Genomic DNA, 24,193 nt, shown 5'->3' on the forward strand with positions numbered 1-24,193 from the left:
TCTTCTTGCCTTTTTTTTCTCCTCCCCTCTTCCCTCCTCTCTTTACATTCTGTTTCACTGGTTCCTTTTTCTCCTCTTTTTTCTTTTCACTTTTCTCTTCTTGACACTTCTATATTCTTCCATCCTATTCAGCCTTCTCTTCTCTCCCTTTTCCTGTCATCTTCCCTTCTAGTTCTTAACTCCTCTCCCATTTCCCACCTTTTCTCTCTTTCCCCTCTTACTCTGTTCCTCACCTTTCCAGCTCCATCACTTCCTTCTTCTCTGTTTATCCTCAGTAGTCCTATATCTGCTCCCTGTTCCTTTGTCATTCTTCCTGCCTACTCCTACCTCATCTTCCATTTTCCTCCTCCATTCCATTCCCACTTTCCTGTCTCTCTTCTTCCATCCTGCCTTCTTCTTCCATTCTGCTTCTTCCTTTGACCTCCTCCAATTTCTTCCATCTTCCCCCACTTTGCTATACTCCTCACTTTGTCCCTCTTGCCTCTCCCGTGTCTTTCCACTTGCTTCAATTTCTCTCTTCTTTGCATGCACTCATGCCCCTTAGCTCCTCCTGTCTCCTCTGTTTTCTTTCCTCTTTTCTCTTAATTCTTCTTGAGTTTTCACTTATCCTTCATCACCCTCAATCTAGCTGTTGATGCTTTTCTGTGTTTACTCCCCTTTCCTTCATATCCCTTCACCTTCATCTTGTATCCTCCAACTTTCCCCCTATCTTTCCCTTCCTATTATGTGCTTCTTCTTCTTTCCTCTTTGGTCCCTTTCTTTTGTCCTCATCACTCCTATTCCTTCTCTGTCCTTCTCACCACACTTTGTCTCTCCACACCTTTCTCTTCTTCTCCTATATTTTCTCTTCCTTCCAGCTTCTGCTTTCTTCCTTCTTCCATCCCCTTTCCACATCCCACCACCTCTCCCATTTTTGCCTCATCTCTCTGCCCTACACTCGCCATGAATCTTCTTTCCAGTTATCACTACACTATTCAGTTTCTCCTCCCGTTCCCGATCTTTTATGCTGCATCCTCTTCTCTCTTTTCACCTCCTACCTATATGTCCATTTCCCTCATCTTCACTCTTCCTTCCTCCATCTTTCTCTGTCCACTACTCTGCTGCTTCTGCTGCTTCTTCCCTCAGTACTCTGATTCTTCTTCCTGTATTCTCCACTTTGCCTGCCTCTCCCACTTCATTCCTCCGCTCTTTCATTTCTTCCCATTCCTCCATTCTATCTCTCTCTCTGCTTCTCCCTTTCTCACACCCTTCACCTCCATTCTCCTTCATCTGCCCTCCTTTTTCATCTTGCACCCTCTGCCCTCGTCAATCCCCCCTTCTTTTTTTCTCCCCATCACTATTTCCTCCTCATGCTTTTATCTCGGTACTTTTTCTACACTCCTCCTTTCCCATCCCCTTCCCACCTCTTTCCTCAATTGTGTCCTCACCTCTCTTCTCTCAACCCTTCTAGTCTCTCCCTCCACCTCTTCTCTCTTTTCTCAACATATTTTATTTCTGCCTTATTTACTTCCTCCTGTTCTCTTCACTTCCCTCTTTGCTTCTCTTCTCTCTTTTGTCTTCTTTCCTTTCTCCTCTCTTTCATCATCACTCCCCCTTCTCTATTTCATTCTCTTGCCTCTCATCTGCTTCTGTTGGTTTCACTTATTTCATTTTTGCCCTCTATAGCGCATTAGGGAAGTTCCATGTTCGAAGGTGTATTTTTCTTAGAAGATGTGTGTCACAGGTGTGGGCTTTGTCCTTTCAGGTGCCCAACCAAGGCCTAGAGTCACACTTCATGCTGCCTGCCAACCCAGATGACTGACTCTCATCAAATTCTCCAGCATCATGTCTCCCTGTAGGCCAACAAGCTTTCTGCCATGACAAGAATGGACTGAACCTCTGAAGCTGGGAAATCCAGTCCCAACTACAAGTTTCTTTGTAAGAGTTGCTGTACTCAACAATTTAACATACCAGTAGAAACTCTGAGAGACCCTTAGGCCTAACTGCCTCCACTACCATCCTCTTCCATCATCGCTCTGCTCCTTTTTCCTCTTTATACCTTTTTAATTGTCATTCCATTCCCTTCTCTCTTTTTGCCTATTATTGTCTTATCATTTCCTTCAATATTCTTCTCTTCTTAGACATCTTACTTTTTCTTTCATAAACCATTTCCTTCCAATCCTTCCTCTTCCTCCTTTTCGCATTTCTTCTTTCTTCCCTCCTCCTTCTTTTGAATGCTTCCCTTCTCTTCAATCTATCCTAACTTTCCCTCTTCTCTCATCTTCATTTATTTTCCACATCTCTCCATGTCATCCTTCTCCACACTTCTCTCTTCCCCCTCCCAGTTTCCCCTCTTTACTGTGCTTTCCACTAACCTGTGTTTACTCTTCAACTTTCCTCCTTTCGTTGTCTTTTTCCTTCATTTTCCACATCCTTCTAATTCTCTGCTATGCCTTCCCCATTCCCATTACCCTTCTCTCACTTTAAACATCGTCCCTTCTCCCTTCATTCCTTCATCCATATTCCCTTCTCTCTTTCCTCCTCCTTTATCTTGACTCTTCTTCACACGTCTCACTAGTTTCTACACACCTCTTAGTCTCTTCCACCTTCCCTCCTCATCCCTCATCGCTCATCTTTATTCTAACTTCTCCACCATTTCCTCTTTTCTCTTCTTCTCTGCTGCCTCCTAGTCAACCCTTGGTCTCTTTCTTTCTCCTTGTTTTTCCCTCCTTGTCTCTGCTCCTTCTTCTTTCTTCCTTCATTCTCTTCCATAGCCCATCCTCTTCCCAAATTCTACTTACACCTGTCCCCTTGGCGCCACCCTCCTCTTTCACTCCTCCTCTCTATCACTTCATCTTCTGCCTACTTCTCTCTTACCTTCTCTCTTTTTCCAGCAAATTCTTCCCTATCCTGTCCTCTTTGCCCTTCTACTGTCATACCTCTTTCAGAGTCCTTCACCAAATCGCTCATCTTCACTCTTCCCTAACCTCTTTCTCTACTCACTCCATTCCTTCAATTTTCTCCTCCATCTTCTCCCTTCCATATTCTTCTATCTTCTTTCCTCTTCTGTTATTCCTCTTAACACACTCAACTCTCTCCTCTTTCCTCCTTTTGTGTTTTCTCTCTCTCTCTCTCTCTCTCTCTCTCTCTCTCTCTCTCTCTCTCTCTCTCTCCTCCCCCGTACAGTCTTTAACATTCCCTCTTCTTCATTTTTTCATCCTTCTCCTGTTTAGCATTTTCCTACTTTCCATTTTGTCCATCTTCCTTGCTTCAACCTCATTTCCTTTTTCTAATACAATTTTATTCCACCACACTTCTCTTTTTTCCTTCTAGCACTCCCTAGACCTACCCTGTTCTGTCTTGTTTCTTTTTCTGTCCTCACCCCATTTATGTCTTCTTCTATTATCCTTAGGCTGCCTTCACAAATACTTTCGCATCCCTTGGCTCTTCCCTTTTCATTCCATCTCCTTATTCTCACCATTTTTTATTTCCTTCCTCTCTCTCCCTGACAGTATCTTCATACTTCACTGCTCATCTCTCTTCCAATTTGCCCCTGATCTCTTCTCTTCCTTAGTCCCTCCTCTTCTGTTCTCCATCCTCCACTTTCATTCATCCCTGCTGCTCTCTTCCCTCTTTACACCCTAAGGTCCATCTTTCCTTCTTTCCTCTTCCCTAGTCTCTTCCTCTCTATTTTCATTCCTCCTTAACCTTGCTTTGTCTTCTCTATGGTTTCCTCTCTCTTTTTTCCCATTCTATCTCATATACCCCTCTCTCTTTCCCCTCGTGTCTTTTCCTCTTTCCTACTCTCTTCTCCATTTCTCGTTGCTCCTGCTTGTAATTCTTTACTCTTCAAAACTCTCCTAACCTATATATTTCTCTTCCTTCTTCATTATTCTCCTGTTTACCTCTATTGCCTTTTCTTCCCCTTCTCTCTTCATTTATATTCCTCCTTTCCATTTTTATATCTTCTTCTCTCTCCTTACTGTCTGCCCTCCTCCTCCTAGTATTCCTCCTCCCTTCTACTTCTTTCTTGTCAGTCTTCACATTTTTCTCCTCCTCCTTCTTCCTCACTCTTCCCTCCTCTCCCTTGTTCTTTTTTCTCTCTTCCTGTATTGTTTTTCTTATTGCTTCCCCTTTAGTCTTTGTCCCACTCACCTCTGAACTTCTTTTCACACTGGATTCATCCTCCAGCCTTTTTCTTTGGATAACTCCTCTTCTTGCTACTCCCTCCTACTTCCTTCTACTGATTATTTCATTTGCCATCAGTATGTTCCTTCCATCTCCATTCTTTCTTTTCTAACCTCTTCATGTTTCTTTTTTCTTCTATTTCATTCGTCACTCATTCACTGCTCCTCCTTTTCCTCTTCTTCCTCCACCGCTTTTTCTTCCTCCTCCTCTTCCTCCTCTTCCGCTCCTTTTTCCTTTTCATCTTCCTCTGTTCTCGTCCTCCTCCTGCTCCTCCATCTCTTCCTCCTCCTCTTCTTCTTTCTTTTCACTCTTCCTTTGCCTCCTCTTCCTCCACACATTTTTCTTACTCCTCCTCTTCTTCCTGTTCCAGTTCTTCTTCCTCTTCCTCTTTTCTCCTCTTTTTCATGCTCCACCTCTTGCTCCTTCTTCTTTCTCTTCATTCTTCCTCCTCCTCTTCTTCCTTCTCCTCCTTTTCCACCTCCTCCTCCTCCTCTTCTTCTTCTTGTTGTTGTTGTCTTTCTTCCTTTTCATCTTTATTAAATCATCCATCCATGTTGCTTTTGCCTCCTCTCTTTTCCTTCCATATCTTCTCTTCTGCATACGTGGCTCTAGTGCCCTTCCCCTCTACTCTTTGCTGCTTATTGTCCTCTTTTTTCCTCTTTCCTCTCACCTGTCTCCTGTTTTTCCATAATCCTTTCTCCCCCTGCTTTTCTCCCCTTTTTTTTCACAGTCAACATTCCTCCACTCATTCTCATCAATCCATTTCAGATCTTCCTGTTTGCTTAATCTCCTGTTTCAGTCATCCTCTTCCTTCCACTTTTCTCATCTCCCCTGTCCCCTCTTCTGTCATTTCTCTTTTTAGGTTCCATTCACTGATATCTCTTCGTCCTATTCTCTTCCTTTTACTCATATCATTTGTTCCCTCATCCAATCTCTTTCCTGCTCCTTTTTATTCTGCCTGCCATCAACTACAATTCCCCTTACCTGTCCCTCTGCTCTCCTCCTTTCTCATATTCTGCACTTCATTGATTTTTGCCCCCTCAAACTGCCATGCACCTCTTTCTTCCCTCTTCTTGCTTTCTTTCTCCTCCCCTCTTCCCTCCTCTCTTTACATTCTGTTTCACTCGTTCCTTTCTGCTTCTTTCTTCCTTTCACATTTCTCATCTTGACACTACTGTATTCTTCCATCCTGTTCCCCCTTCTCTTTTTTCCTGTTTTCCTGTTACCTTCCCTTCTTCTAATTCTTAACTCCTCTCCCACTTCCCACCTTTTCTCTCATTCCCGTCTTACTCTGTTTCTTACAATATTGGCTCCATCCTTTCCTTCTTCTCATTTTATCCTCAATAGTCCTATATTTGTTGCCTGTTTCGCCATCATTCTTCTTGCCTAATCTTACCTCGTCTTTCATTTTCCTTGTCCTTTCCATTCCCCCTTCCCTATCTCCCTTCTTTCATACTGGCTTCTTCTTCCTTTCTGTTTCTTCCTTTGACCTCCTCCAACGTCTGATATCTTCCCCCCTCTTTCCTATATGCTTGACTTAGTCCCTGTTGCCTCTCCCTTACATTTGCTTCAATTTCTCTCTTCTTCTTTTGCACTGCTGCTCCTTAGCTCCTTCTGCCTCCTCTCTTTTCTTTCCTCTTGTCTCTTAAATCTTCTTCAGTTTTCAATTACCCCTCATCCTCCTCAATCTAGCTTCTAGATGCTTTTCTGTGTTTACTCCCCTTTCCTATATATCCCTTCACCTTCATCTTGTATCCTCCATCTTCCCCCCTCTTTTCCTTCCAATTATGTGCTGCTTCTTCTTTCCTATTGTGTCCCTTTCTTTTGTCCTCTTTACTCCTATTTTTTTTCTGTCCTTCTCACCACACTTTGTCTCTCCACTCCTTCCTCTTCTTCTCTTATATTTTCTTTACATTCCTGGTTCCTATTCCTTCCTTCTTCCATCCCCTTTCCACATCCCAACACCTCTACAATTTTTGCCTCATCTCTCTGCCCTACACTCGCCGTGAATCTTCTTTCCAGTTAGCACTACACTATTCAGTCTCCTCTCCCATTCCCGATCTTTTATGCTGCCTCCTCTTCTCTCTTTTCATCTTGTGCCTATATGTCCGTTTCCCTCATCTTCACTCTTCCTTCCTCCTTCTTTCTCTGTCCACTTCTCAGCTGCTAATGCTTCTTTACTCAGTACTCTTCTTCACCTTCCTCTATTCCCCTCTACTTCACGCCTCTTTGCCTTCATTCCTGTCCTGTGTCCTTTCTTCCCTTTCCTCCACCCTATTTCTATATCCTCTTTCTCTTTCCCATGACCTCTGCCTCCATTCTCCCTCATCTGCCCTCCTTTTTCATTTTCCACCCTCTGGACTCTTGCATGATCCACCTTCTCTTTTCTCACCTTCATTCTTTCCTCCTCACGCTTTCAGCGTCGTACTTTTTCTACACTCCTCCTTTCCCTTCCCATTCCCACCTCGTTCCTCAACTGTGTCCCCATCACTCTTTTATCAACTCTTCTAGTCTCTCTCTCCACCTCTTCTCTCTCTTCTCAATATATTTTCTTTCTGCCTTTTTTATTGCCTCCTGTTCTCTTCACCTTCCTCTTCCCTTCTCTTCCCTCCCTGGTCTTCTTTCCTGTCTACTCTCTGTCATCATCACTCCCACTTCTCTATTTCCTTCTCTTTCCTCCCATCTGCTTCTACTGGTTTCAACAATTTCACTTTTGCCCCCTATAGAGCACTAGGGAAGTCAATGTTCAAAAGTGTATTTTTGTTAGAGTAGGTATGGTCTTCTTAGAAGTCTTGTGTCACAGGCATGGGCTTTGTCCTTTCAGGTGCCCAACCCAGGTGCAGTGTCACACTTCATGCTGCCTGCCCACCCTGATGACTAACTCTCATCAAATTCTCCAGCATCATGTCTGCCTGCAGACCAACAAGCTTCCTGCCATGACAAGAATGGACTGAACCTCTGAACTTGGGAAATCCAGTCCCAACTAAAAGTTTCTTTGTAAGAGTTGCTGTACTCAACAATTTTATCCTAGCAGTAGAAACTCTGAGAGACCCTTATGCCTAACTGTCTCCTCTACCATCCTCTTCCATCATCGCTCTGCTCCTTTTTCCTCTTTATACCTTTTTAATTGTCATTCCATTCCCTTCTCTCCTATTGCCTATTATTGTCTTATCATTTTCTTCAATATACTTCTCTTCTTAGACATCTTACTTTTTCTTTCATAAACCATTTCCTTCCAATCCTTCCTCTTCCTCCTTTTCGCATTTCTTCTTTCTTCCCTCCTCCTTCTTTTGAATGCTTCCCTTCTCTTCAGTCTATCCTAACTTTCCCTCTTCTCTCATCTTCATTTATTTTCCTCATCTCTCCATGTCCTCCTTCTCCACACTTCTCTCTTCCCCCTCCCAGTTTCCCCTCTTTACTGTGCTTTCCACTAACCTGTGTTTACTCTTAAACTCTCCTCCTTTCATTGTCTTTTTCCTTCATTTTCCTCATCCTTCTACTTCTCTGCTATTCCTTCTCCATTCTCATTACCCTTCCCTCGCTTTATACATCATCCCTTCTCCCTTCCTTCCTTCATCCATATTCTCTTCCCTCTTCCCTCCTCCTTTATCTTCACTCTTCTTCACACGTCTCACTACTTTCTACACACCTCTTAGTCTCTCTTCCTCCTTCCCTCTTCATCCCTCATCCCTCACCTTTATTCTAACTTCCCCAACATTTCCTCTTTTCTCTTCTTCTCTGCTGCCTCATAGTCAACCCTTGGTCTCTTTCTTTCTTATTGTTTTTCCCTCTTTGTCTCTGCTCCTTCACCGTTCTCCCTTCATTCTCTTCCATAGCCCCTCCTCTTCCCAAATTCTACTTACACCTCTCCTCTTTGCCCCACCCTCCTCTTTCACTCCTCCTCTCTATTTCTTCATCTTTTGCCTTCTTCTCTCTTAACTCCTCTCATTTTCCTCCAAGTTCTTCTCTATCCCATCGTCTTTACTCTTCAACTGTCCTACTTCTTTCTCAGTCCTTCATTAAAACTCTCATCTTCACTCCTCCCTAACCTCTTTTTCTAATCACTACATTCCTCTATTTTCTCCTCCATCCTCTTCTCCTTTCCATCTTCCTCTGTCTTCTTTCCTCTTCTGTTTCTCCTCTTACCACACCCAACTCTCTCCTATTTCCTCCTTTTATTTTTCTCCCTCTTTTCTTCCCTATTCAGTCTTTAACATTCCCTTTTCTTTCTTTTTTCATCCTTCTCCTGCTTAGCCTCTTTTCCCACTTCCCATTTTGTTCATCTTCCTTGCTTCAACCTCATTTCCTTTTTCTAATTGACTTTTATTTCTTTCTTCCTTCCATCACTCCCTAGATCTAACCTCTTCTGTCTTTTTTTATTTTCATTCCTCACCGCATTTATGTCTTGTTCTATTATCCTTAGGCTTCCTTCACCAATACTTTCGCATCGCTTGGCTCTTCCCTTTTCACTCCATCTCCTTTTTCTCAGCATTTTTATTTCCTTCCTCTCTTCCTACAGTATCTTCATACTTCACTGCTCTTCCCTCTTCCCATTTGCCCCTGATCTCTTCTCTTCCTTAGTCCCTCCTCTTCTGTTCTCCATCCTCTACTTTCATTTATCCCTTCCCCCCCTTTCCCTCTTTACCTCCTAAGGTCCATCTTTCCTTCTTTCCTCTTCCCTAATCCCTTCCTTTCCATCTTCACTCCTCCTTAACCTTGCTTTGTCTTCTCTACAGTTCCTCTCTCTTCTTTTCTTTTTCTACCTCTTATACCTCTTCTCTCCTTCCCCTTGCCTCTTAGTTCCTCTTTTCAACTGTCTTCTCCATTTCTTGTTTTTCCTGCTTGTAATCCTTTATTCTTCAAAACTACCATTCCCTCTTTATTTTTCTTCTTTTTTCGTTCTTCTTCCCTGTTTACCTCTATTCCCTTTTCTTTCCCCTTTTCTCTTCATTTATGTTCCTCTTTTCCACTTTTCATTCTTCTTTGCTCTCCTTACTGTCTGAACTCACCCTCCTAGTATTCCTCCTCCCTTCTACTTCTCTCTTGCCAAACTTAATATACTCTTCCTCTTCCTACTTCCTCACTCTTCTGTCCTCTCCCTTCTGCTTTTTTCACTCTTCCTATATTGTTTTTCTTTTTGGTCCCTGTTTAATCTTTTCCCACTAACCTCTTTCTTTCTCTACACACTTGATTACATTCCTGTCCCTTTCTTTTGATAACTCATCTTCCTACCTACTCCCTCATACTTGCTTCTACTGATTTTTTTTCATTTTCCATCAGTATTTTACTTCCACCTCCATTCTTTCTTTTCTAACCTCCTCTTGATTTCTTTTTCTTCATTTTATTCTTCTCTCATTCAGTGTTCCTCCTCATCTTCCACCTCTTTTTCTTCCACCTCCTCTTCTTCCTCTTCCCTGTCTTCTTCCTCTTTTCTTCTCCTCCTCCTCTACCTCCTCCATCTCCTCTTCTTCTTCATTCTTCTTCATCACCATCTTCTTCTCCTTCTCCTCCTCCTTCTTCTTTCTCTTCACTCTTCTGCCTCCTTCTCTTCCTCTTCCTCTTCAACTTCTTCTTCCTCTTCTAATTTTTTTTCTATTCCTTCTCCTTCTATTTCTGCTTCTGCCTTCTTCTTATTTTTTTATATCATCCATCCATGTTACTGTTGCTTCCTTTCTTTTCTTCCCATGTCTTCCCTTCTGCATACCTGGCTCTAGTGCCCCTTCCTCTCTTCTCTTTGCTGCTCATTGTCCTCTTTTTTCCTCTTTCCTCTCACCTTTCCCCTTATTTCCCTAATCATTTCTCGCCCTACTTTTCTCTCTTTTTTTCCACAGAAATCTTTCCTCCATTCATTACTGTCCTTCATCAATCCATTTCTGATCTTCCTGTTTGCTTAATCTCCTGTGTCATTCATTTTCTTCCACTTTTCTCTTCTCCCCTTTCCCCTCTTGCCTAATTTCCCTTCCTACTTTCCATTCACTAATATCTCTTCTTCCTTTTCTGTTCCCTACACTCATAACTTTTGTTCCCTCATCCAATCTCTTTCCTGCTCCTTTTTCTTCTTACTGCTATCATCTGTAGTTTGCCCATACCTGTCCCCCTTCTCTACTCCTTTCTCATATTCTGCATTAACCCACCTCCTTGATTTTGCCTCCGCACACTGCCATGCACCTCTTTCTTTACCTCCTCTTGCCTTTTTTTCTCCTCCCGTCTTCCCTTCGCTCTTTACATTCTGTTCCACTGGTTCCTTTTTCTCTTCTTTATTCTTTTCACTTTTCTGTTCTTGACACTTCAACATTCTTCCCTGCTATTCCCCCTTCTCTTCTCCCCCTTTCCCTGTCATCCTCCCTTCTTCTAGTTCTTAACTCCTTTCCCACTTCCCACCTTTTCTCTCTTTCCCCTCTTACTCTGTTCCTCACCTTTCCAGCTCCATCGCTTCCTTCTTCTCTTTTTATCCCCAGTAGTCCTATATCTGCTGCCTGCTCCTTTGTCATTCTTCTTGCCTACTCTAAACTCAGTCACCATTTTCCTCTTCCATTCCATTCCTGCTTCCCTGTCTCTCTTCTTCCTTCCTGCCTTCTTCTTCCTTTGACCTCGTCCAAGGTCTTACATCTTCCCCCTCTTTGCTATACTCTTCACTTTGTCCCTCTTACCTCTCCAGTCTTTTTCCTCTTGCTTCTATTTCTCTCTTCTTCTTATACACTCATACTCCTTAGCGCCTCCTGCCCCCTGTTTTTCTTTTCTCTTTTCTCTTGATTCTTCTTCAGTTTTCATTTACCCATCATCTTCCTCAATCTAGCTTCTTAATGTTTTTCTTTGTTTATTTCCTTTTCCTTCATATCCCTTCACCTTCATCTTGTATCCTCCAGCTTTCCCCCCAACATTTTCTTTCTTATTATGTGCTCCTTCTTCTTTCCTCTTTCGTCCCTTCTTTTGTCCTCTTTACTCCTATTCTTTCTTTGCTCTTCTCACCACACTTTGTCTCTCCACTCCTTCCTCTTCTTCTATTATATTTTCCCTTCCTTCCAGCTTCCCCTTTCTTCCTACTTCCATCCTCTTTCCACATCCCTCCACTGCTCCCATTTTTGCCTCACCTCTCTGCCCTATACTCACCGTGAATCTTCTTTCCAGTTAACACTACACTATCCAGCCTCCCCTCCCATTCCCAATCTGTTTTTTAATTAATTAAATTTGATACAGTGCTTTGACTGCATGAACACCCACAGGCCAGAAGAAGGCACTAGATCTCATTTTAGATGGTTGTGAGCCACCATGTGGTTGCTGGGAATGGAACTCATGACCTCTGGGAAAGTAGACAGTTCTCTTAACCTCAGAGCCATCTCTCCAGCCTCCCCCCATTCCCAATCTTTTAAGCTGCATCCTCTTCTCTCTTTTCACCTTGTACCTATATCTCTGTTTCCCTCATCTTTCCTCTTCCTTCCTCCAACTTTCTCTGTCCACTTCTCTGCTGCTGCTGCTGCTGCTCCATCTTTCCTCAGTACTCTTCTTCGTCTTCCTCTATTCCCCTCTACTTCACCCCTCTTTGCCTTCATTCCTCTCCTGTTTCATTTCTTCCCTTTCCTCCATTCTATTTTTACATCCTATTTCTTTTTACCCATTCTCTCTGCCTGCATTCTGCCTCAGCTGCCTCTGTTTCATTTTCCAACCTCCATCCTCTTCCATCCACCCTTCTCTTTTCTCACTGTCACTATTTCCTCCTCACGCTTTTACCCTGGTACTTTTTCTACACTCCTCCTTTCCCTTCCCATTCCCACCTCTTTCCTCAACTGTGTCCTCACATCTCTTCTCTTCACTCTTCTGGTCCCTCTCTCCACCTCTTCTCTCTTTTCTCAGCATATTTTCTTTCTGCTTTTTTATTTCATCCTGTTCTCTTCACCTCCCTCTTCCCTTCTCTTCCCTCTTTTGTCTTCTTTCCTGTCTCCTCTCTTTCATCATTACTCCCACTCCTCTATTTCCTGCTCTTTCCTCCCATCTGCCTCAACTGGTTTCAATAATTTCATTTTGCCCCCTATAGAGCACTAGGGAAGTCAATGTTCAAAGATGTATTCTTGTTAGACTAGATATAGTCTTCTTAGAAGACGTGTGTCACAGGCGGGGGTTTGTCCTTTCAGGTGCCCAACCGAGGCCCAGTGTCACACTTCATGCTGCCTGCCAACCCAGATGACTGACTCTCATCAAATTCTACAGCATCATGTCTGCCTGCAGGCCAACAAGCTTTCTGCCATGACAAGAATGGACTGATCCTCTGAAGCTGGGAAATCCAGTCCCAACTACAAGTTTCTTTGTCAGAGTTCCTGTGCTCAACAATTTGATTGTAGCAGTAGAAACTCTAAGAGACCCTTATGCCTAACTGCCTCCTCTACCATCCTCTTCCATCATCACTCTGCTCTTTTTTCCTCTTCATCCCTTCCTTTTATTATCATTCCACTCCCTTCTCACCTTTCCCTATTATTGTCTTATCGTTTTCTTCACTATTCTTCTCTTCTTTGCCACCTCATTTTTCTTTCATAAACCATTTTCTTCCTATTCTTTCCTCTTCCTCCTTTTCCCGTTTCTTCTCTCTTCCCTTTTTTCTTCTCCTCCTTCTTTTTAATACTTCCATTCTCTTCAGTCTATCTTGCCTTTCCTCTTATCTCATCTTCATTTACTTTCCTCATCTCTCCATTTCATTCTTCTCCACACTTCTCTCTTCCCCCTCCCAGTTTCCCCTCTTTACTGTGCTTTCCACTAACCTGTGTTTACTCTTCAACTCTCCTCCTTTCATTGTCTCTTTCCTTCATTTGCCGCATCCTTCTACTTCTCTGCTATGTTTTCTCCATTCTCAATCTCTTTCCCTCTATTTAAACATCTTCCATTCTCCCTTCCTTCATCCATACTCTCTTTCCTCCTCCTTTATCTTGACTCTGCTTTCCACATCTCACCACTTTTTATACACCTCTTAGGCTCTCTCCCACCTTCCTTCTTCATCTTTCATCCCTCATCTTTATTCTAACTTCTCCACCATTTCCTCTTTTCTCTTCCTCCCTACTGCCTCCTAGTCACCCCCTTGCTCTCTTTCTTTCTCCCTGTTTTCCCCTCCTTGTCTCTGCTCCTTCATCTTTTCTTCCTTCATTCTCGCCCATAGCCCCTCCTCTACACTTTTCCTCTGCCCCACCTGCCTCTTTCAAGCCTCATTTCTATTGCTTCATTTCTGCCTTCTTTTCTTTTACCTCCTCTCATTTTCCTCCAAGTTCTTCTTCCCTATCCCGTCCTCTTTGCTCTTCAACTCTCATACCTCTTTCTCAGTCTTCATCAAATCAGTCGTCTTCCCTCTTCCCTAACCTCTTTCTCCAATCACCACATTCCTCCACTTTTCTCCTCCATCCTCTTCTCCCTTCCATCTTCTTCCTCTCTTCTTATCTTCAATTTCTCCTCTTAGCACACCCAACTCTCTCCTCTTCCCCCTTTTGTTTTTTCTCTCTCTTCTTCCCTATTCAGTCTTTCCCATTCTCTCTTCTTCATTTTTTCCTCATTTTCCTGCCTAGCTTCTTTTCCCACTTCCTATTTGGCCATCTTAATTGCTTCAACCTCCTTTCCTTTTTCTAATTTGCTTTTTTCCACCACCCTTCTTTTTCTTCCTTCTGGCACTCCCTAGGTCTACCCTCTTCTTTCTTCTTTCCCTTTCTGTCCTCAGTCCATTTATATGTTGTTCTGTTATCCTTAGTCTTCCTTCACCAGTACTTTCGCATCCGTTGGCTCTTCCCTCTTTACTCCATCTCCTTATTCTCAGCATTTTTTATTTCCTTCTTCTCTCCCTGACAGTATCTTCACACTTCCCTGCTCATCTCTCTTGGAATGTGCCCCTGATCTCTTCTCTTCCTGAGTGTCTCCTCTTCTGTTCTCCATCCTCCCCTTTCGCTAATCCCTTCCTTCCTCTTTCCTCTTTACCTCCTAAGGTCCTTCTTTCCTTCTTTCCTCTTCCCTAATCCCTTCCTTCTATCTTCATTCCTACATAACCTGCTTTGTCTTCTCTATAGTTCCTCTCTCTTCTTTTCCCCTTCTACCTCTTCTACCTCTTCTCTCCTTCCCCTTGCCTCTTAGTTCCTCTTTTCTACTCTCTTCTCCATTTCTTGTTGCTCCTGCTTGTAATCCTTTACTCTTCAAAACTCTCCTTCCCTCTTCATTTCTCTTCCTCCTTCATTCTTTTCCCCTGTTTACCTCTATTGCCTTTCTTTCCCCTTCTCTCTTCATTTATGTTCCTCTTTTCCACTTTTAGTTCTTCTTTGCTCTCCTTACTGTCTGCCCTCTCCCTCCTCATATTCCTCTTCCCTTCTACTTCTCTCTGACAATTTTCACATTTTATTCCTCTTCTTTCTTCCTCACTCTTCCCTGATCCCCTTCTTCTTTTTTCACTTTTCCCGTATTGTTTTTCTTATTGCTTCCTATTTAGTCTTTGTCCCACTCACCTCTTACATTCTCTTCACACTTGATTAACATTCCTGCCCTTTTGTTTTGATAACTTGTCTTCCTACCTACTCCCTCCGACTTGGTCCTACTGATTTTTTCAATTCGAATCAGTATGTTCCTTCCATCTCCAGGCATTCTTTTCTAACCTCTTCAAGTTTCTTTTTTCTTCCAGTTCATTCTTGGCTCATTCACTACTCCTCCTTCTCCTCGTCTTCATCCACAGCTTTTTCTTCCTCCTCCTCTTCCTCCTCTTCTTCCTCTTCTTTTCTCTTCCTCCTCCTCTTCGTCCTCATTTATCTCCTCATTCTTCCTCATCCTTCACCTTCTCCACTTCTTGTCCTTGTTCTTCTTGTTCTTGTTCTTCATGTTCTTGGTCTTCTTGTTCTTGTTCTTCTTCTTCTTGTTTTTTAAATCATCCATCCATGTTACTCTTGCTTCTTCTCTTTCCTGTCCATGTCTTCTTTTCTGCATATCTTCCTCTAGTGCCCCTTCCTCTCTAATCTTTACTGCTTATTGTCCTCTTTTTTCCTCTTCTCTCTCACCTGTCCTCTATTTTCCCCTAATCATTTCTCCCCCTTTTTTCTCCCATATTTTTCACAGTCATCTTTCCTCCATTCATTACTGTCCTTCATCAATCTATTTCCAATATTCCTGTTGCTTAATCTCGTGTTTCATTCATCCTCTTCCTCCCAAATTTCACTTTTCCCCTTTCCCCTCTTGCCTTATTTCTCTTCTTAGTTTCTCTTCACTTATATTTCTTCTTCCTATTTGGTTCCCTTCACTCATATCTTTGTTCAGTCATCCAGTGTCTTTCTTGCTCCTTTGTCTTCTACCGGCCATCTTCTACCGTTCCCCTTAGCTGTCCCTCTGCTCTCCTCCTTTCTCATATTCTGCACTAACCCACTTCCTTGATTTTGCCTCTGCAAACTGCCATGCACCTGTTTCTTTACCTCCTCTTGCCTTTTTTTCTCCTCCCCTCTTCCCTCCTCTCTTTACATTCTGTTTCACTGGTTCCTTTTTCTCCTCTTTTTTCTTTTCACTTTTCTCTTCTTGACACTTCTATATTCTTCCATCCTATTCACCCTTCTCTTCTCTCCCTTACCCTGTCATCCTCCCTTCTTCTAGTTCTTAACTCCTCTCCCACTTCCCCACTTTTCTCTCTTTCCCCTCTTACTCTGTTCCTCACCTTTCCAGCTTCATCACTTCCTTCTTCTCTTTTTAACCTCAGTAGTCCTATATCTGTTCCCTGTTCCTTCATCATTCTTCTTGCCTACTCTTACCTCATCTTCCATTTTCCTCCTGCATTCCATTCCTGCTTCCCTGTCTCTCGTCTTCCATCCTGCCTTCTTCTTCCTTTCTGCTTCTTCCATTGACCTCCTCCAATGCCTTACATCTTCCCCCGTCTTTGCTATATTCTTCACTTTGTCCCTCTTGCCTCTCCTGTCTCTTTCCACTTGCTTCAACTTCTCTCTTTTTGGCATGCCCTCATGCTCCTTATCTCCTCCTGCCTCCTCTCTTTTCTTTCCTCTTTTCTCTTAATTCTTCTTCAGTTTTCACTTATTCTTCATCGCCCTCAATCTAGCTCTTGATGCTTTTCTGTGTTTACTCCCATTTGCTTCATATCCCCTCACCTTCATCTTGTATCCTCCAACTTTTCCCCCAGTGTTTTCTATCCTATTATGTGCTTCTTCTTCTTCTTCTTTCCTCTTTGGTCCCTTTCTTTGGCCTCTTTACTCCTATTGATTATCTCTCCTTCTCATCACACTTTGTCTCTCCGCTCCTTCCTCTTCTCTTATATTTTCCCTTCCTTCCAGCTTCCACTTTCTTCCTTCTTCCCTCCCCTTTCCATATGCCTCCACCTCTCCAATTTTTGCCTCACCTCTCTGCCCTACACTCACCATGAATCTTCCTTCCAGATAGCCTACACTATTCAGTCTCCCCTCCTCCCAATCCTGATCTTTTATGCTGCATCCTCTTCTCTCTTTTCACCTCCTACCTATATTTCCAATTCCCTCACCTTCACTCTTCCTTCCTCCATCTTTCTCTGTCCACTTCTCAGCTGCTGCTGCTTCTCTCCTCAGTACTCTTCTTCGTCTTCCTCTATTCCCCTCTACTTCACCCCGCTTTGCCTTCATTCCTCTCCTGTTTCATTTCTTCCCTTTCCTCCATCCTCTTTCTAGCTCGTCCTTCCCTTTTCCCATTCCCTCTGCCTCCATTCTCCATCATCTGCCCCCCATTTTCATTTCCCACCCTCTGTCCTCTTCCATCCACCCTTCTCTTTCCTCATCTTCACTATTTCCTCCTCACGCTTTCACCCAGCTACTTTTTCTACACTCCCCCTTTCCCTACCCATTCCCACCTCTGTCCTCAGCTGTGTCCTCATCTCTCTTCTCTCAACCCTTCTGGTCTCTCTCTCCACCTCTTCTCTTTTCTAAACATATTTACTTTCTGCTTTTTTTATTTCCTCCTGTTCTCTTCACCTCCTCCTTCTCTTCGCTATTCTTCTATTCTTAGCAATCATACGTTTTCTTTCATAAACCATTTCCTTAGAATCTTTCCTCCTCCTTCTTTTCTCATTTCTTCTCTCTTCCCTTTTCTTCCCTCCTCCTTCTTTTAAATACTTCCCCTCTCTTCAGTTTATCTTTCCTTTCCCTCTGTTCTCATCATCATTTATTTTCCTCATCTCTCCATGTCATCCTGCTCAACACTTCTCTATTCCTCCTCCCAGTTTTCTCTCTTTTCTCCTCTTTCCACTAACCTGTGTATACTCTTCAACTCTCCTCCTGTCATTGTCTCTTATCTTCATTTTCTGCATCCTTCTACTTCTCTGCTATTCCTTCTCCATTCCCATTCTCCTTCCCTCATTTTAAACACCTTCCCTTCTCCCTTCCTTCCTTCATCCATATTCTCTTCCCTCTTTCCTCCTCTTTCATCTTGACTCTTCTTCACACGTCTCACTACTTTCTACACACCTCCTAGTCTCTCATCCACCGTCCCTCTTCACCCTCATTCCTCATCTTTATTCTAACTTCTCCACCATTTCCTCTTTTCTCTTCTTCCCTACCGCCTCCTAGTCAACCCTCGGTCTGTTTCTTTCTCCTTGTTTTTCCCTCTTTGTCTCTGCTCCTTCATCTTTCTTCCTTCATTCTCTTCCATAGCCCCCCTTCTTCCCAAATTCTACTTACACCTGTCCTCTTTGTGCCACCCTCCTCTTTCACTCCTCCTCTCTATCACTTCATCTTCTGACTACTTCTCTCTTACCTTCTCTCTTTTTCCAGCAAACTCTTCCCTATCCTGTCCTCTTTGCCCTTCAACTGTCATACCTCTTTCTGAGTCCTTCACCAAATCGCTTGTCTTCACTTTTCCCCTAACCCTCTTTCTGTAATCACTACATTCCTTCATTTTTCTCCTCCATCTTCTCCCTTCCATCCTCTTCTATCTTCTTTCCTCTTCTGTTTCTCCTCTTACCACAATCAACTCTCTCCTCTTTCCTCCTTTTGTGTTCTCTCTCTCTCTCTCTCTCTCTCTCTCTCTCTCTCTCTCTCTCTCTCTCTCTCTCCTCCCTCGTACAGTCTTTAACATTCCCTCTTCTTCCTTTTGTCATCCTTCTCCTGTTTAGCATTTTCCTACTTTCCATATTGTCCATCTTCCTTGCTTCAACCTCAATTCCTTTTTCTAATTCACTTTTATGCCACCACACTTCTCTTTTTTCCTTTTGGCACTCCCTAGACCTACCCTCTTCTGTGTTCTTTCTTTTTCTGTCCTCACCCCATTTATGTCTTGTTCTGTTATCCTTAGGTTTCCTTCACAAATACTTTCGCATCCCTCTGCTCTTCCCTTTTTACACCATCTCCTTATTCTCACCATTTTTTATTTCCTTCAATGCTCCCTGACAGTATCTTCATACTTCACTGCTCATCTCTCTTCCAATTTGCCCCTGATCTCTTCTCTTCCTTAGTCCCTCCTCTTCTGTTCTCCATCCTCCACTTTCATTCATCCCTGCTGCTCTCTTCCCTCTTTACACCCTAAGGTCCATCTTTCCTTCTTTCCTCTTCCCTAGTCTCTTCCTCTCTATTTTCATTCCTCCTTAACCTTGCTTTGTCTTCTCTATGGTTTCCTCTCTCTTTTTTCCCTTTTATCTCTTCTACGCCCTCTCTCTTTCCCCTCATGTCTTTTCCTCTTTCCTACTCTCTTCTCCATTTCTTGTTGCTCCTGCTTGTAATCCTTTACTCTTCAAAACTCTCCTAACCTATATATTTCACTTCCTTCTTCAGTATTCTCCCCTGTTTACCTCTATTGCCTTTTCTTCCCCTTCTCTCTTCATTTATATTCCTCCTTTCCATTTTTAAATCTTCTTCTCTCTCCTTACTGTCTGCCCTCCCCTCCTAGTATTCCTCCTCCCTTCTACTTCTTTCCTGTCAGTCTTCACATTTTTCTCCTCGTCCTTCTACCTCACTCTTCCCTCATCTTCCTTGTTCGTTTTTTCTCTCTTCCTGTATTGTTTTTCTTATTGCTTCCCCTTTAGTCTTTGTCCCACTCACCTCTGACCTTCTTTTCACACTTGATTCATCCTCCTGCCTTTTTCTTTGGATAGCTCCTCTTCTTGCTACTCCCTCCTACCTCTTTCTACTGATTATTTCATTTGCCATCAGTATGTTCCTTCCATCTCCATTCTTTCTTTTCTAACCTCTTCATGTTTCTTTTTTCTTCTATTTCATTCATCACTCATTCACTGCTCCTCCTTTTCCTCTTCTTCCTCCTCCGCTTTTTCTTCCTCCTCCTCTTCCTATTCTTCTGCTCCTTTTTCCTTTTCATCTTCCTCTGTTCTCGTCCTCCTCCTGCTCCTCCATCTCTTCCTCCTCCTCCTCTTCTTCTTTCTTTTCACTCTTCCTTCGCCTCCTCTTCCTCCACACATTTTTCTTACTCCTCCTCTTCTTCCTGTTCCAGTTCTTCTTCCTCTTCCTCTTTTCTCCTCTTTTTCATGCTCCACCTCTTGCTCCTTCTTCTTTCTCTTCATTCTTCCTCCTCCTCTTCTTCTTCTGGTTGTCTTTCTTTTTTTCATCTTTATTAAATCATCCATCCATGTTGCTTTTCCTTCCTCTCTTTTCCTTCCATATCTTCTCTTCTGCATACGTGGCGCTAGTGCCCTTCTCCTCTACTCTTTGCTACTTATTGTCGTCTTTTTTCCTCTTTCCTCTCACCTGTCTCCTGTTTTTCCATAATCCTTTCTCCCCCTGCTTTTCTCCCCTGTTTTTTCACAGTCAACATTCCTCCACTCATTACTGTCCTTCATCAATCCATTTCAGATCTTCCTGTTTGCTTAATCTCCTGTTTCAGTCATCCTCTTCCTTCCACTATTCTCATCTCCCCCGTCCCCTCTTCTGTCATTTCTCTTTTTAGGTTCCATTCACTAATATCTCTTCGTCCTATTCTCTTCCCTTTACTCATATCATTTGTTCCCTCATGCAGTCTCTTCCCTGCTCCTTTTTATTCTGCCTGCCATCAACTACAGTTCCCCTTGCCTTCCCTCAGCTCTCCTCCTTTCTCATATTCTGCACTAACCCACTTCCTTGATTTTGCCTTCTCAAACTGCCATGCACCTCTTTCTTCCCTCTTCTTGCTTTCTTTCTCCTCCCCTCTTCCCTCCTCTCTTTACATTCTGTTTCACTCGTTCCTCTTTGGCTTCTTTCTTCCTTTCACATTTCTCATCTTGACACTACTGTATTCTTCCATCCTGTTCCCCCTTCTCTTTTTTCCCTTTTCATGTTACCTTCCCTTCCTCTAGTTCTTAACTCCTCTCCCACTTCCCACCTTTTCTCTCGTTCCTGTCTTACTCTGTTTCTTACAATATTGGCTCCATCATTTCCTTCTTCTCATTTTATCCTCAATAGTCATATATCTGTTGCCTGTTTCGCCATCATTCTTCTTGCCTAATCTTACTTCGTCTTTCATTTTCCTTGTCCTTTCCATTCCCCCTTCCCTGTCTCCCTTCTTTCATCCTGGCTTCTTCTTCCTTTCTGCTTCTTCCTTTGACCTCCTCCAACGTCTGACATCTTCCCCCCTCTTTGGTATATTCTTCACTTAGTCCCTGTTAGCTCTCCCTTACATTTGCTTCAATTTCTCTCTTTGTTTGCACTCCTAGTCCTTGGCTCCTTCTGCCTCCTCTCTTTTCTTTCCTCTTTTCTCTTAATTCTTCTTCAGTTTTCAATTACCCCTCATCCTCCTCAATCTAGCTTCTAGATGCTTTTCTGTGTTTACTCCCCTTTCCTATATATCCCTTCACCTTCATCTTGTATCCTCCATCTTCCCCCCTCTTTTCCTTCCAATTATGTGCTGCTTCTTCTTTCCTATTGTGTCCCTTTCTTTTGTCCTCTTCACTCCTATTCCTTTTCGGTCCTTCTCACCACACTTTGTCTCTCCACTCCTTCCTCTTCTTCTCTTATATTTTCTTTATATTCCAGGTTCCTATTCCTTCCTTCTTCCATCCCCTTTCCACATCCCACCACCTCTACAATTTTTGCCTCATCTCTCTGCCCTACACTCGCCGTGAATCTTCTTTCCAGTTAGCACTACACTATTCAGTCGACCCTCCCCTTCCCGATCTTTTATGCTGCATCCTCTTCTCTCTTTTTACCTTGTGCCTATATGTCCGTTTCCCTCATCTTCACTCTTCCTTCCTCCATCTTTCTCTGTCCACTTCTCTGCTGCTGCTTCTTTTCTCAGTACTCTTCTGCACATTCCTCTATTCCCCTCTACTTCATGCCTCTTTGCCTTCATTCCTGTCCTGTGTCCTTTCTTCCCTTTCCTCCATCCTATTTCTATATCCACTTTTTCTTTCCCATTCCCTCTGCCTCCATTCTCCCTCATCTGCCCTCCTTTTTCATTTTCCACCCTCTGGACTCTTGCATGATCCACCTTCTCTTTTCTCACCTTCATTCTTTCCTCCTCACGCTTTCACCCCGGTACTTTTTCTACACTCCTCCTTTCCCTTCCCATTCCCACCTCGTTCCTCAACTGTGTCCCCATCACTCTTTTATCAACTCTTCTAGTCTCTCTCTCCACCTCTTCTCTCTCTTCTCAATATATTTTCTTTCTGCCTTTTTTATTGCCTCCTGTTCTCTTCACCTTCCTCTTTCCTTCTGTTCCCTCCCTGGTCTTCTTTCCTGTCTACTCTCTTTCATCATCACTTCTACTTCTCTATTTCCTTCTCTTTCCTCCCATCTGCTTCTACTGGTTTCAACAATTTCACTTTTGCCCCCCATAGAGCACTAGGGAAGTCAATGTTCAAAGGTGTATTTTAGAGTTAGAGTAGGTATGGTCTTGTTAGAAGTCTTGTGTCACAGGCATGGGCTTTGTCCTTTCAGGTGCCCAACCCAGGTGCAGTGTCACACTTCATGCTGCCTGCCCACCCAGATGACTGACTCTCATCAAATTCTCCAGCATCATGTCTGCCTGCAGACCAACAAGCTTTCTGCCATGGCAAGAATGGACTGAACTTCTGACGCTGGGAAATCCAGTCCCAACTACAAGTTTCTTTGTAAGAGCTGCTGTACTCAACAATTTTATCCTAGCAGTAGAAACTCTGAGAGACCCTTATGCCTAACTGTCTCCTCTACCATCCTCTTCCATCATCGCTCTGCTCCTTTTTCCTCTTTATACCTTTTTAATTGTCATTCCATTCCCTTCTCTCTTTTTGCCTATTATTGTCTTATCATTTCCTTCAATATTCTTCTCTTCTTAGACATCTTACTTTTTCTTTCATAAACCATTTCCTTCCAATCCTTCCTCTTCCTCCTTTTCGCATTTCTTCTTTCTTCCCTCCTCCTTCTTTTGAATGCTTCCCTTCTCTTCAGTCTATCCTACCTTTCCCTCTTCTCTCATTTTCATTTATTTTCCTCATCTCTCCATGTCATCCTTCTCCACACTTCTCTCTTCCCCCTCCCAGTTTCCCCTCTTTACTGTGCTTTCCACTAACCTGTGTTTACTCTTAAACTCTCCTCCTTTCATTGTCTTTTTCCTTCATTTTCCACATCCTTCTACTTCTCTGCTATGCCTTCCCCATTCCCATTACCCTTCTCTCACTTTCTACATCTTCCCTTCTCCCTTCCTTCCTTCATTTATATTCCCTTCTCTCTTTCCTTCTCCTTTATCTTGACTCTTCTTCACACGTCTCACTACTTTCTACACACTTCTTAGTCTCTTCCTCTTTCCCTCCTCATCCCTCATCCCTCATCTTTATTCTAACTTCTCTACCATTTCCTCTTTTCTCTTCTTCTCTGCTGCCTCCTAGTCAACCCTTGGTCTCTTTCTTTCTCCTTGTTTTTCCCTCCTTGTCTCTGCTCCTTCATCTTTCTTCCTTCATTCTCTTCCATAGCCCCTCCTCTTCCCAAATTCTACTTACACCTCTCCTCTTTGCACCCCCTCCTCTTTCACTCCTCCTCTCTATCACTTCATCTTCTGCCTACTTCTCTCTTACCTTCTCTCTTTTTCCAGCAAATTCTTCCCTATCCTGTCCTCTTTGCCCTTCAACTATCATACCTCTTTCAGAGTCCTTCACCAAATCGCTCATCTTCACTCTTCCCTAACCTCTTTCTCTAATCACTACATTCCTTCATTTTTCTCCTCCATCTTCTCCCTTCCATATTCTTCTATCTTCTTTCCTCTTCTGTTATTCCTCTTAACACACTCAACTCTCTCCTCTTTCCTCCTTTTGTGTTCTCTCTCTCTCTCTCTCTCTCTCTCTCTCTCTCTCTCTCTCTCTCCTCCCCCGTACAGTCTTTAACACTCCCTCTTCTTCATTTTTTCATCCTTCTCCTGTTTAGCATTTTCCTACTTTCCATTTTGTCCATCTTCCTTGCTTCAACCTCATTTTTTTTTTCTAATTCACTTTTATTCCACCACACTTCTCTTTCTTCCTTCTGGCACTCCCTAGACCTACCCTGTTCTGTCTTGTTTCTTTTTCTGTCCTCACCCCATTTATGTCTTCTTCTATTATCCTTAGGCTGCCTTCACAAATACTTTCGCATCCCTTGGCTCTTCCCTTTTCATTCCATCTCCTTATTCTCACCATTTTTTATTTCCTTCCTCTCTCTCCCTGACAGTATCTTCATACTTCACTGCTCATCTCTCTTCCAATTTGCCCCTGATCTCTTCTCTTCCTTAGTCCCTCCTCTTCTGTTCTCCATCCTCCACTTTCATTCATCCCTGCTGCTCTCTTCCCTCTTTACACCCTAAGGTCCATCTTTCCTTCTTTCCTCTTCCCTAGTCTCTTCCTTTCTATTTTCATTCCTCCTTAACCTTGCTTTGTCTTCTCTATGGTTTCCTCTCTCTTTTTTCCCATTCTATCTCTTATACCCCCTCTCTCTTTCCCCTTGTGTCTTTTCCTCTTTTCTACTCTCTTCTCCATTTCTTGTTGCTCCTGCTTGTAATCTTTTACTCTTCAAAACTCTCCTAACCTATATATTTCACTTCCTTCTTCATTATTCTCCCCTGTTTACCTCTATTGCCTTTTCTTCCCCTTCTCTCTTCATTTATATTCCTCCTTTCGATTCTCTATCCTTAC

At 43.0% G+C, this 24,193-nt stretch overlaps 2 long non-coding RNA genes across 2 annotated transcripts; both read right to left on the bottom strand.

Moving 5' to 3' along the window:
- Window positions 1–290: 290 nt before the first annotated feature.
- Window positions 291–13,299, bottom strand: LOC311602517. Its single transcript, XR_014780774.1, has 3 exons — window positions 11,832–13,299; window positions 6,349–6,521; window positions 291–1,115 (listed from the first exon to the last, which is right to left on the bottom strand). It is a non-coding gene; the product is annotated as an uncharacterized lncRNA (long non-coding RNA).
- Window positions 13,300–16,142: 2,843 nt separating this feature from the next.
- On the bottom strand, window positions 16,143–23,486 carry LOC311602516. Its single transcript, XR_014780773.1, has 2 exons — window positions 23,405–23,486; window positions 16,143–18,167 (listed from the first exon to the last, which is right to left on the bottom strand). It is a non-coding gene; the product is annotated as an uncharacterized lncRNA (long non-coding RNA).
- Window positions 23,487–24,193: the final 707 nt, after the last annotated feature.

The sequence above is a fragment of the Acomys minous genome (assembly GCF_964271855.1).
Source record: "Acomys minous genome assembly, chromosome: 7".
In the NCBI taxonomy this organism is placed as follows: domain Eukaryota; kingdom Metazoa; phylum Chordata; class Mammalia; order Rodentia; family Muridae; genus Acomys; species Acomys minous.